Genomic DNA, 11,871 nt, shown 5'->3' on the forward strand with positions numbered 1-11,871 from the left:
GTGTGTGTGTGTGTGTGTGTGTGTGTGTGTGTGTGTGAGAGAGAGAGAGAGAGAGAGAGAGAGAGAGAAATGAAATTTTCATCTAATCAAATGCTTGTGCACGAGGGTTCTATTTATAGAACCACTATTGTGGGTTGTAAGCTAAAAATCCCACTTAAGTGTATGTGGCCCATATCTTATGATATACCAAAATCACTTAAGCGCGTGGTACCTTACCATATTTCGTATTCTAATTAAGTGCACCGTACCTTACGATGTTCTACAATTCACTTAAGTGCACCATACCTTACGGTGTTCCTTATTTATTATATTTCTCATCAATCTGTCCTTTTGTGTGTGACCCTGTAAGTTTTCGCAGCATGGAAAATCATATTAAATCACGTATTTAACATAATAAACAGTGAACGGTATCTAACAACACATCACTGCTACCCAAGACACGAAAATGTCATGTGACCTGACAAATCCTTTTGTGATAATACTTATGTGTATAATTACCCTTTTACCCTTATGTCTATATTAAACATAAGGCATAGACTGTGTCATCCTTGTCCAGTTCAATATTAGGTCCTTAGACATTCGTCCTGTTAAGCAGGATAGGAAAATTCCATCTAGGTCACTCATGTCCCTCAGCATGCTTCATTGAGTACCCATCAACTGTCTTTATAGTCATCCAGTTACGGACAATGTTTGATCAACAATAAAGCACTCGACTTTACATCTAGGGTCCATAGTGGTTTCAGGTCGAAGAGTGGTATGCACCACTATCACCATGAGAATAACTTATGACACTTTGCATAACATTTTATATAGTATTCTCATAGCGGGTCAATCCAGTATAAATATTACTCCTAATATTCATACTTATGTTTAAGACTTGATAACTCCTTATCCATGATCCATGAGATGTGATCATCAGTCTATATACATAATAATCTTAATGCTTTAATGTTATCCCATTTCACAACAAAGCTCGACTATATATATTTTAATAATAGTGTCCTTATGTTTAATGTGATCTCATGATTAAGCCACACTTGATACATTAAACGGACTAGTTATTCTAGGGACTTTATTAAACAAACATAATCAAGAAAAGGCCTTTTATTATTAATAAATAATTCGATACAAGTACCAAAAGTATTGGCCTCTAGGGCTTACACCAATAATCACTTCCAATTATTATTATATTGCACATCATATTATTTTCAGATTCCACCATTCCTTATCGCTTGACTAAACTTGGAGCATAACATAAATTCTTATGAATCACCCCATATCTGACTTTTATCACACCTGTGTGAAAAACTCTGATCCACACAAGATCAAACGGATCATGATCTCAAGAAAAATTAAAGAGATAGTAAGTAGTAATGAAAAAACAACACAACTTAAAAGGATTAAGAAAAAATGGCAAAAAGGATTAAAAAAGCGGTGAAAGACAACCTACCAAGATAAAGAAACATAATGCATCTAATTCTTCCCATATACAAGGTTATATGGCACTATTAAATATTGATTTTTTTAACTCTAATCAATTACATTAATTCACCTTTTATATTATTTTTACCATTTATATTTTTTTTATTCATGTAGAATAATGAAAGTAAAAAATGGTTCATAATGAATAAAAAGCTTTCAGAGGGTTTTGGTTACAAGCAGGTTTAGTTGGTATTGTTTCTGCCTAGATGCAAGGCCGGGAAATAGTCATGTTTTAACTCAAATAATAAATATCCTAAAAAGTTGTTGCAACTCTATGAAAACTATGGGTCAACTAATCAAGAGTGGTCTTATTTGTGCGACGTTATATCAATTACGCAAGGTCGAGTACAACACTTCTCCATTTATGCACCCAAACAAAGGTTTTAGGATCTTGAGAAAAAGAATTACATGCTCTCAAAAAATACCTGATCAACACAAATGATTGAAGGAGACCCGTCAGGTCACAAAACAAATAATATTCAAAAAAAAAATCTTTTTGAATATCTATTATGCACATAAGGTTCTAGATCTTCAAAACCCTAAATCTTGACTTTAAAAAGGAAGGTGATAGGTCAAATCAAGGTCCACACTTTTTTAAATCCTAAAATATCTCTCTCTTCCAAATTTCATTTACTTGGACGTCATAGTGTTTGTAGGTGCCACCATTCCCCGACGTTGGATAAAACTTGGTGCGCACCATAAATTCTCAGTAATCACCCCAGATCACACTTTTCTCACACTTATGTAAGCAACTATATTCCTCACGAAATCAAATTGATTAGGATCTCAAGAAATATAAAAGAGATAGTAACTGTAATGACATTTTAATACAAGTAAGAAGAATTAAGGAAAAAGAAGGCAAAAAGGATTTAAAACGGTGAAAGACAACCTCCTAAGATAAATAAATATAATGGATCTAATACTTCACAAATAAAAGAACATGTTGAACTTCTAAATATTGAGTATTATTTTTAAAATATAGTAAATTACATTAATTCACCTTTTATATTATTTTTACCATTTGTATTATTTCCATGTAGATCAACAAAAATTAACAAAGGTCTGTAATGAATAAAGAGTTGTCATAAGGTGTTAGATACAAGCAAGCTTGGTGGCTAGTATTGTGGCCTACACGCAAGGCCGGTAAATAGTTATGGTCTAACTCAAATATGAAACCCCCTATAAAGAGGTTGCAACTTTATAAATACTATGGGTCATCTGATGAAGAGTAGTCTTATTTATGGGAAGTCGAGTAAATCATGCTAGATCGAGGATAACATTTCTCCATTTATGCACCATAAGAAGATTTTGGGACCTTGAGAACAAGAATTACATGCTATGAAAATACATGATCAAGACAAATGATTGAATGAGGACCGAAATATCACAAAACAAAAAATATTTAAAAAAATTGTCCCTTTGAATGTTTAGGCATAATTACACTAGAGGTTCTTTAAATTGTTTTCTTTAATAGGTTGGTCCTTTAAGTAGTATTGTAACAACTTGGTCCTTTAGGTTTTCAAATGTGTGCATTGTTACCCTTTTTTAATATAGTGAATGTGTTAATTATAGATACAATTATTTTGAATGGTATGGAAATGATGAAGTACAACTAGAAATACAACAGTCACACATTTCTAATGTTCAAAATGTGAGAAACATGATGTAGAAATCACCCTAAAGGACCAAGTTGTTACAAAAAAAAACTTTAAATACCAACTTGATACAAAAAACTAACTTAAAGAACTCAGGTGTAATCTTACCGAATATCTATTATGCACATAAGATTCCAAGTCTTCAAAGCCCTAAATTTTACTATAAAAAGGAAGGTGATACTTCAAATAAAGGCCCACACTTTTTCTAACCCTAAAATAGATCTCACTTCTAATTGTCATTGACTTGGGCGTCATAGTGTTTGTAGGTTCCACCAATTCACTAACACTGGACCAAACTTGGAGCACACCACAAACTCTCGGGAGTTACCCCATATCAGACTTTTGTCACACCTGCGTGAGAAAATCTAATCAACACAAGATCAATCTGATTAGGATCTCAAGAAAAATAAAAGAGATATTAAATAGTAATGAAAATTCAACACAATTAAAAAGGATTAAGAAAAAAGAAGGCAAAAATGATTAAAAACGGTGAAAGATAAGCTCCTAAGATTAAGAAACATGATGGATTTAATACTTCGCAAATACAAGAACATATGGCAAGACTAAATAATGAGTTTTATTTTTTGCTTTAGTTAATTACATTTATACTTTTTGCATGTAAAACAATGAAATGTTACAAGGTTCATAATGAATAAAGAGTTGTCACAAGGTGTTGGTTATAAGTAGGCTTCAAGGCTACTTTTTTGGCCCAGACGCAAGGTTGGGAAATAGTCATGATCTAACTCATATATAATATACCCTAAAAAGAGGTTGCAACTTTATGAAGACTATGGTTCATCTGATGTATAGTGATCTTATTTGTGCAAAATCAGATCAATTATGTTAGGTCGAGGACAACACTTATCCGTTTATGCACCATAAGAAGGTTTTAGAACCTTGAGAGCAAGAATTACATGCCCTAGAAAAACACCTAATTAAGTAAAATATTTGAATGAAGAACGTCAGATCACAAAACAAATAATATTAAAAAAATTCTCCCTTTGAATATCTATTATGCACATAAGGTTTTAGGCCTCCAAAACCTAAAATCTGACTATAAAAAGGAATGTGATAGGTTAAGTGAAGGTCCACACTTTTTATAACAGTATATTGGATCTCACTTTTAATTAATATTGACTTGGACGTCATAGTGTTTGCAGGTGCCACCATTCCCTTTCGTTGGACCAAACTTGGAGCACACTGAAAATTCTCAGGAATCACCCCAGATCTAACTGTTATCACACCTGTGTGAGAAACTCTGATCCGTACGAGATCAAACTTGTTAGGATAAAATAAAAGAGATAGTAAGTAGTAATAAAAATTCAAGACAAGTAAAAAGGATTAAGAAAAAAGAAGGCAAAAAGGATTAAAAATGGTGAAAGACAACCTCATAAGATAAAGAAACATAAAAGATCTAATAATTCACAAATACAACAACATATGACACTACTAAATATTGAGTTTTATTTTTATCTCTAGTCAATTACACTAGTTCTTTTTTTATTTCTTTATTATTTTCACCATGTATATTTTTTGGATTTAGAACAATGAAAGTAAACAAGTTTTTGGTTACAACCAGGCTTATGGGATACTATTTTGGCCTAGACGTAAAGAAATAATCATGGTCATAATCAAATATGAAATCCCCTAAAAAGAGGTTGGAACTTTATGAAGATTATGGGTCATCTAATTAAAAGTGCTCTTATTTGTGTGGAGTCAAACCAATTACGATAGGTCGAGGACAACTCTTCTCCATTTTTGCACCCAAATATGGTTTTTAGGACCTTGAGAACAATCATTACATACCGAAGGAAAACACCTGATCAAGACAAATGATTGACTGAGGACCATCAGATCCTAATATAAATAATATTCAAACATTTGTCCCATTGGATATTTGTTATGCACATATGGTTCTAGGTCTCGAAAACATTAAAATTTGTCTGTAAAAAGCATAATGATAGGTCAAATCAAGGTCCTAACTTTCTCTAACCCTAAAATATATATCATGTCTAATTTTCATTTACTTGAACGCCAAAGTATTTGTAGGTGCCACCATTCTATGACGATGGACCAAACTTGGTGCACACCATAAATTCTCAGGAGTCACCTCATATCATACTTTTCTCACACCTGCGTGAGAAACCCTGATCCGCACGAGATCAGATTGAATAGGATCTCAATAAAATAAAATAGATAGTAAGTATTGATGACAGTTCAACACAAGTAAAAATGATTAAATAAAAATAAGGAAAAAATGATTAGAACAATGAAAGACAACCTCCTAGGATAAAGAAAACTAAGGGATCTAATACTTCACAAATACAAGAATATATGGCACTACTAGATATTAAGTTTTAGTTTTAGCTCTAGTCAATTACATTAACTCACCTTTTATATTATTTTCACCATTTATATTTTTCCATGTAGGACAATGAAAGTAAACAAGGTCCATAATGAATAAAGAGATGTCACACGGTGTAGGTTACAAGCAGGCTTGGGGGATACTATATCGACCTAGTTGCAAGGCAGAAAATAGTCTTGGTCTAACTCAAATATGAAATCCTCTAAAAAGAGGTTTCAACTTTATGAAGACTATGGGTCATATGATCAAGAGTGGTCTTATTTGTGTGAAGTCAGATCAATTACGCTAGACCGAGGACAACGTTTCTCCATTTATGCACTCAAAGAAGGTTTTAAGACCTTAAGAACAAGCCTTACATGCCATATGAAAGCACCTGATCAAGAAAAATGCTTGAAGTAAAATTGTAAGATCATTAAATAAATATTATTCAAAAACTTGTGTCTTTGAATATCTGTTATACCCATAAGGTTTTAGGTCTCCAAACCCTAACATTTGACTATAAAAAGGAAGGTGATACGTCAAAACAAGGTCCACCAATTTGCTTACACTAAAATAGATCTCACTTCTATTTGTCATTGACTTGAATGTCATGGTGTTAGCAGGTGCCACCATTCCCTGACGTTGGAACAAACTTGGAGCACACCATAAATTCTCATGAAGCACCCCAAATTGGACTTTTCTCACTCCCGTGTGAGCAAATTTGATCCACATGGGATCAAACTGATTAGGATCTCAAGTAAAATAAAATATATAGTGAGTAGGAATGACAGTTCAACATAAATGAAAATGATTAAGAAAAAAAGAAGGCAAAAATGATTTAAAATTGTGAAAGACAATCTTTTAAGATAAAGAAACATAATGGATCTAATACTTCATGAATACAAGACCATATGGCAAGACTAAATACTTCACATTAACTAAACTATTTTCACCATTTATATTTTTTCCATGTAGAACAGTGAAAGTATACAAGGTTCATAATGAATAAAGAGTTGACATAAGGTGTTAGTTACAAGCAGGCTTGGGGGTTACTGTTTTGGCCTAGACGCAAGGCCAGGAATTAGTCATGGTCTAACTCAAATATGAAATCCTCTAAAAAGAAGTTGCAACTTTTTGTAGACTATTGGTCATATTATCAAGTGTGGTCTTATTTGTGCAAAGCCAAATCTATTTCGCTAGGCCGGGGATAATACTTCTTCCTTTAAGCAACTTTAAAAGGTTTTAGGACCTTGATAACAAGCATTGCATGCTTTAGGAAAAATATGATCAAGACAGATGATTGAAGGAGGAGCAACATATCACAAAACAAATAATATTCTGAAAATTTTCTCTTTGAATGTCTATTACACGCATAAGATTCTAGGTATCCAAAATCCTAAAAAAATAGACTATATAAAGGAAACTGATAGGTCGAATCAAGGTCCACACTTTTTCTAACCAAAAAATAAATATCACTTCCAATTATCATTGGCTTGTACTTCATAGTGTTTGCAGGTGCTACCATTCCCTGACCTTGAACCAAACTTGGTGCACACCATAAATTCTCAAGAACCGCACCAGATCGGTCTTTTCTCACACCTGCGTGAGCAACACTGATCCACACGAGATCAAATTGATAAGGTTCTCAAAAAATAAAAGAGATTGTAAGTAGTAATGACATTTCAACTCAAGTAAAAAGGATTAATAAAAAAGAATTAAAAATAGTGAAAGACAACCTCCTAAAATAAAGAAATATAATGGATCTAATAATTCACAAATACCAGAACATATGGCACTACTAAATATTAAGTTTTACTATTTTGACCTAGACGCATGGCCAGGAAATAGTCATGCTTTAACTCAAATATGAAATCCCATAAAAAGAGTTTTCAACTTTATGAAGACTATGGATCATGTCATCAAGAGTGGTCTTATTTGTGTAAAGTCAGATCAATTACTCTAGGCCGAAAACAACACTTCTCCATTTATGCACTAGGAGAAGGTTTTAAGATCTTGAGAACAAGCATTATATGCCCAAGAAAAACACTTGATCAAGACAAATGATTGAAGGAAGACCGTCAAATCACAAAACAAATAATATTCAGAAATTTATCCATTTGAATATCTATTATGCACATAAGGTTCTAGGTCTCTAAAATCCTAAAATTTGACTATAAAAAGAAAGGTGATACGTCAAATAAAGTTCCACTCTTTTTCTAACCCTAAAATAAATCTCACTTCCAATTGTTATTGACTTGGACGTCATAGTATTTGCTGGTGCAACCATTCCCTGATGCTGAACCAAACTTGGAGCACACCATAAATTCTCAGGAATCATCCCATATCAAACTTTTATCACACCTGCATGAGAAACTTTGAGCCACACGAGATCAAACTGATTAGGACCTGGAAAAAAATAAAAGATATAGTAAGTAATAATGACAGTTTAACACAAGTAAAAATGATTAAGAAAAAAGAGGGCAAAATGATTAAAAATGGTGGAAGAAAATCTCATATATATATATATATATATATATATATATATATATATATATATATATATATATATATATATATATATATATATATATATATATATATATATATATATATATATATATATATAATTGGTCTAATACTTCAGAAATACAAGAACATATGGCACTTCTAAATATTAAGTTTTACTTTTAGCTCTAATCAATTGCATTAATTCACCTTTTATATTATTTTTACTAGTTATATTTTTTTGGTTAAATATACGATACCCTTTAATGTTAACGAAATTCGGTTTATCCCCTTATAATTTTTTTTATTTCCCTTTATATATTAAAATTTTGTGTGATTTACCCCCTAAGCGCAAAAGTTACTCCCTATAATACTTTTTTTTGTTTACATCCTCAGATTCAATGTTCAAATTGTATATTTAAGGGGAACAAAAAAAATTACATAGGGAGAATCTCAAAAAATATATTACAGGGATAAAGCAAAATTCGACTACATTGCAGAGGGTGTCGTATATTTAACCCTATTTTTTTCATGTAAAACAATGAAAACAAACAAGGTTTTTGTCATACCAAGGTGTTGGTTACAAGTGTTATGAGGTGTTGTTCACATGCATTATTTAGTAATGTATATAATCAATCATATATGGTAAGCTAACTATTAATAAACTCGTGTATATGTATGGGATACGTTTTTGAGTGAGAAAAAATTTTGGATGCGTATTTGTTTGCAGACTATTATAAAAATTGAAAGTTGAAAAAAGAAAATAAAAATAAAAATAATAGTAAACTTAAGTTGAAATATTAATAAATGTAGAAGCTGGAAGTTAAATAAGAATATCAAGAATAATATGGTTAAAAATAAAAGCTATTGAAACTTTTGAAACTTGTATTAGATACATTATCGTTTTAGTTTTTTTTTACAAATAAGACATTTTATAAGAGAGAATACAACTTTATTATGAAAAATATATGAATCTTTTTTAATAAGTTTCCTTAATCTTTTTTACATATTTAAAAAATATGGTCGATAAATTTTTATTATTCAATAACTGAATAGTAATAAAGTTGTTTCTGTTTATAACAATAGTATTTTTTTCTGTATATAAAAATACTTTAATCAACAATGTATTTTTTCCCATAAATATCACTTTTGTTTTGATATTATTTTTAAAAATATTTGAATCAATACTAAAGTTGTTCTCTTATATAAAAATATTTGAATCAACAATATATAGTAAAGTTGTTACCGTTTATAATAATAATTGGATAAGTAATTTCATTTTATCCGTTTAAAATAATTTTCACGATTTGAGAAAAAAAAATATTAAAAATTTATTGGCTCACTAGATATTTAAATCAGTAGTTTTACTTTTTCCATTTCATATCATTTCCAGAATATGAGCACCTATAGTTAAAATATACATTAATAAAATAAAAATTGTATGAATATGAAAAATGTGTTTTAATTAATAGATATCTAAACTTATTTTAATGGCTATTTGAATAAAATCAAATATTGGACAGTGAGTAGTATATTTTTTCCCAATAGAAGATAAAATTGTAATAGTAAATTTATTCAATGACACCTTTATTCAATCATAGATGATAAATTAATAAATTGAAATTGAAATAATAATATATATAAAAAATAAAATATAAACAACAATCAATGATTATGCACTGAACTTCATAAGGAAGTCTGCTCGATTTGATATGTCGAGGACATCAACTTTATTCCTGCTTGAAAGTATGCTTGTTTCAGTAACTTTATTCTTTCTGATTGTCGATATTATCAATTAGCATCAGTGGCATTCTGTCTAATGGTTGCTTGGGTCTGTTTTCTATCCATTCTTTGCTTTCAATTTTTAGTTACTTGGCAAGAAAGTTATCTTAATAATATATTGTAGTGTTTAAGTGCCCTTAGTCATGCTAAAGTCTTGTTACAAATGTGCCTATAAATCGGTATTCGTGCATAGTTTGTATATATATTACTATTTTAATTTTAATTTATTATTTTATCATCTATGTTTGAATAAAAATGTGTGATTGAATAAATTTACTATTACTATTTTATCTTCTATACACAGAAAAAAATATACTACTAACTGTATAATATTTAATTTTATTCAAATAGCCATTGAAATAAGTTTAGATATCTATTAATTAAAACACATTTTTCATATTTATACAATTTCTATTTCTATTAATGTATAAGTTAATTATAGGTCCTCGTAAATATGAATTATGCGATGATTCAAGAAAATCTTAATAAATTTCATTTGCTCAAATGATATGAAACAGGACAAATGAAATTATTAATTCAAATACTAAGCCAATAATTTTTTTCTCATATTGTTAAAATCATTTTAAACGGGTAAAATGAAACTACTTATCCAACTATTATTATAAATGGCAAGAACTTTATTATTGATTCAAATATTTTTATACATATTTTTAAAACAAAAATAATATTTATATATGAGAAAAAAAATGTTGATTCAAATACTTTTATATAAGGAAACAACTTTAGTATTAATTCAAATATTTTTAAAAATAATATTAAAACAAAAATAATATTTATATATGGGAAAAAATATATTGTTGATTAAAATATTTTTATATATCGGAAAACAAATACTACTATTATAAACAGAAACAACTTTATTACTATTCAAATATTGAATAATAAAAATTTATCGATCATATTTTTCAAATATGTGAAAAAAATTAAGGAAACTTATTAAAAAAGATTTAGTAGATATTTAAAAATTGTATTCTTTCTTATAAAATAATGTCTTATTTGTAAAAAAAAAATTAAAATGATAATTTATTTAATACAAGTTTCAATAGTTTTTATTTTTAATCATATTATTCTTGATATTCTTGTTTAACTTTCATCTTCTACATTTATTACTATTTCAACTTAAATTTACTATCATTTTAAAGTTTTTTTTTCTTTTTTCAACTTTTAATTTTTATAACAGTCTGCAAACAAATACGCATCCAAAATTAGATCTCACTAATAAAACATAGCACATACATATACACGACATATATTCCTGATCCTTGGCATTCATGAATGTTACCGCTGGTTTATTTTGTTAAACATGTATTTTGATTCTATTCATATCCATATGATTTCATTTTTACTGATTATTATGCCTTATTATTTAATCTTTGAATTAAATTTGTGCAAAAAATTAAAATTAATTTATAATGTTATTATTTTGTTAAGCAATTGTATAAGAGATCTTACTTATTTATTTTTGTTCTCTCATATAATTGAGTTACTATGTCTAGTGATCCTTATAATTTTGATTAATTTGGATTAGCCACAACATCCTTAAATTAATTGAGATTATTTTTTTAAAAGTTTTGAGATCACATAAATTATTAGACATAAAATTGTAATTAATTATACGTGGTATAATAAGTTTTATCCTATCGGAATTCTTGTTATATTTGTATGATTAATTAGGATAAAATGTCAAAATATTTTCATAACTTGCCCACAAGAATTATGAATTGGCACATAATTTGATAGTTTTATCATAAAGTATTAATTTTGGATAGAAAAACAAAATTATATCATAGAGGTAAAGTGTGAGGTTTGAAAAATCTATCACAATTTTTTTTAAATCTTATTACATTAAAATTTAGCCCATAGGTAATTTTTATGTTGCAAGATTTATTTTATGGTATGTTTATATTGATAATACATACAATTTGGATAATATTTATGCCTCAAATTTTGACATCAATTTTGTTTATCTTTTTAGCTTCTCAACCTGCTAATTTTTTTGATATCCGATGTGATATTCCCGAGCTGAAATAAAAATATGTAGCCCACACCCTCTGAAATGTAGGTGAGTTTCACTTTACCTCA

Source organism: Lathyrus oleraceus, chromosome 1 (assembly GCF_024323335.1).
Source record: "Lathyrus oleraceus cultivar Zhongwan6 chromosome 1, CAAS_Psat_ZW6_1.0, whole genome shotgun sequence".
NCBI classification, from domain to species: domain Eukaryota; kingdom Viridiplantae; phylum Streptophyta; class Magnoliopsida; order Fabales; family Fabaceae; genus Lathyrus; species Lathyrus oleraceus.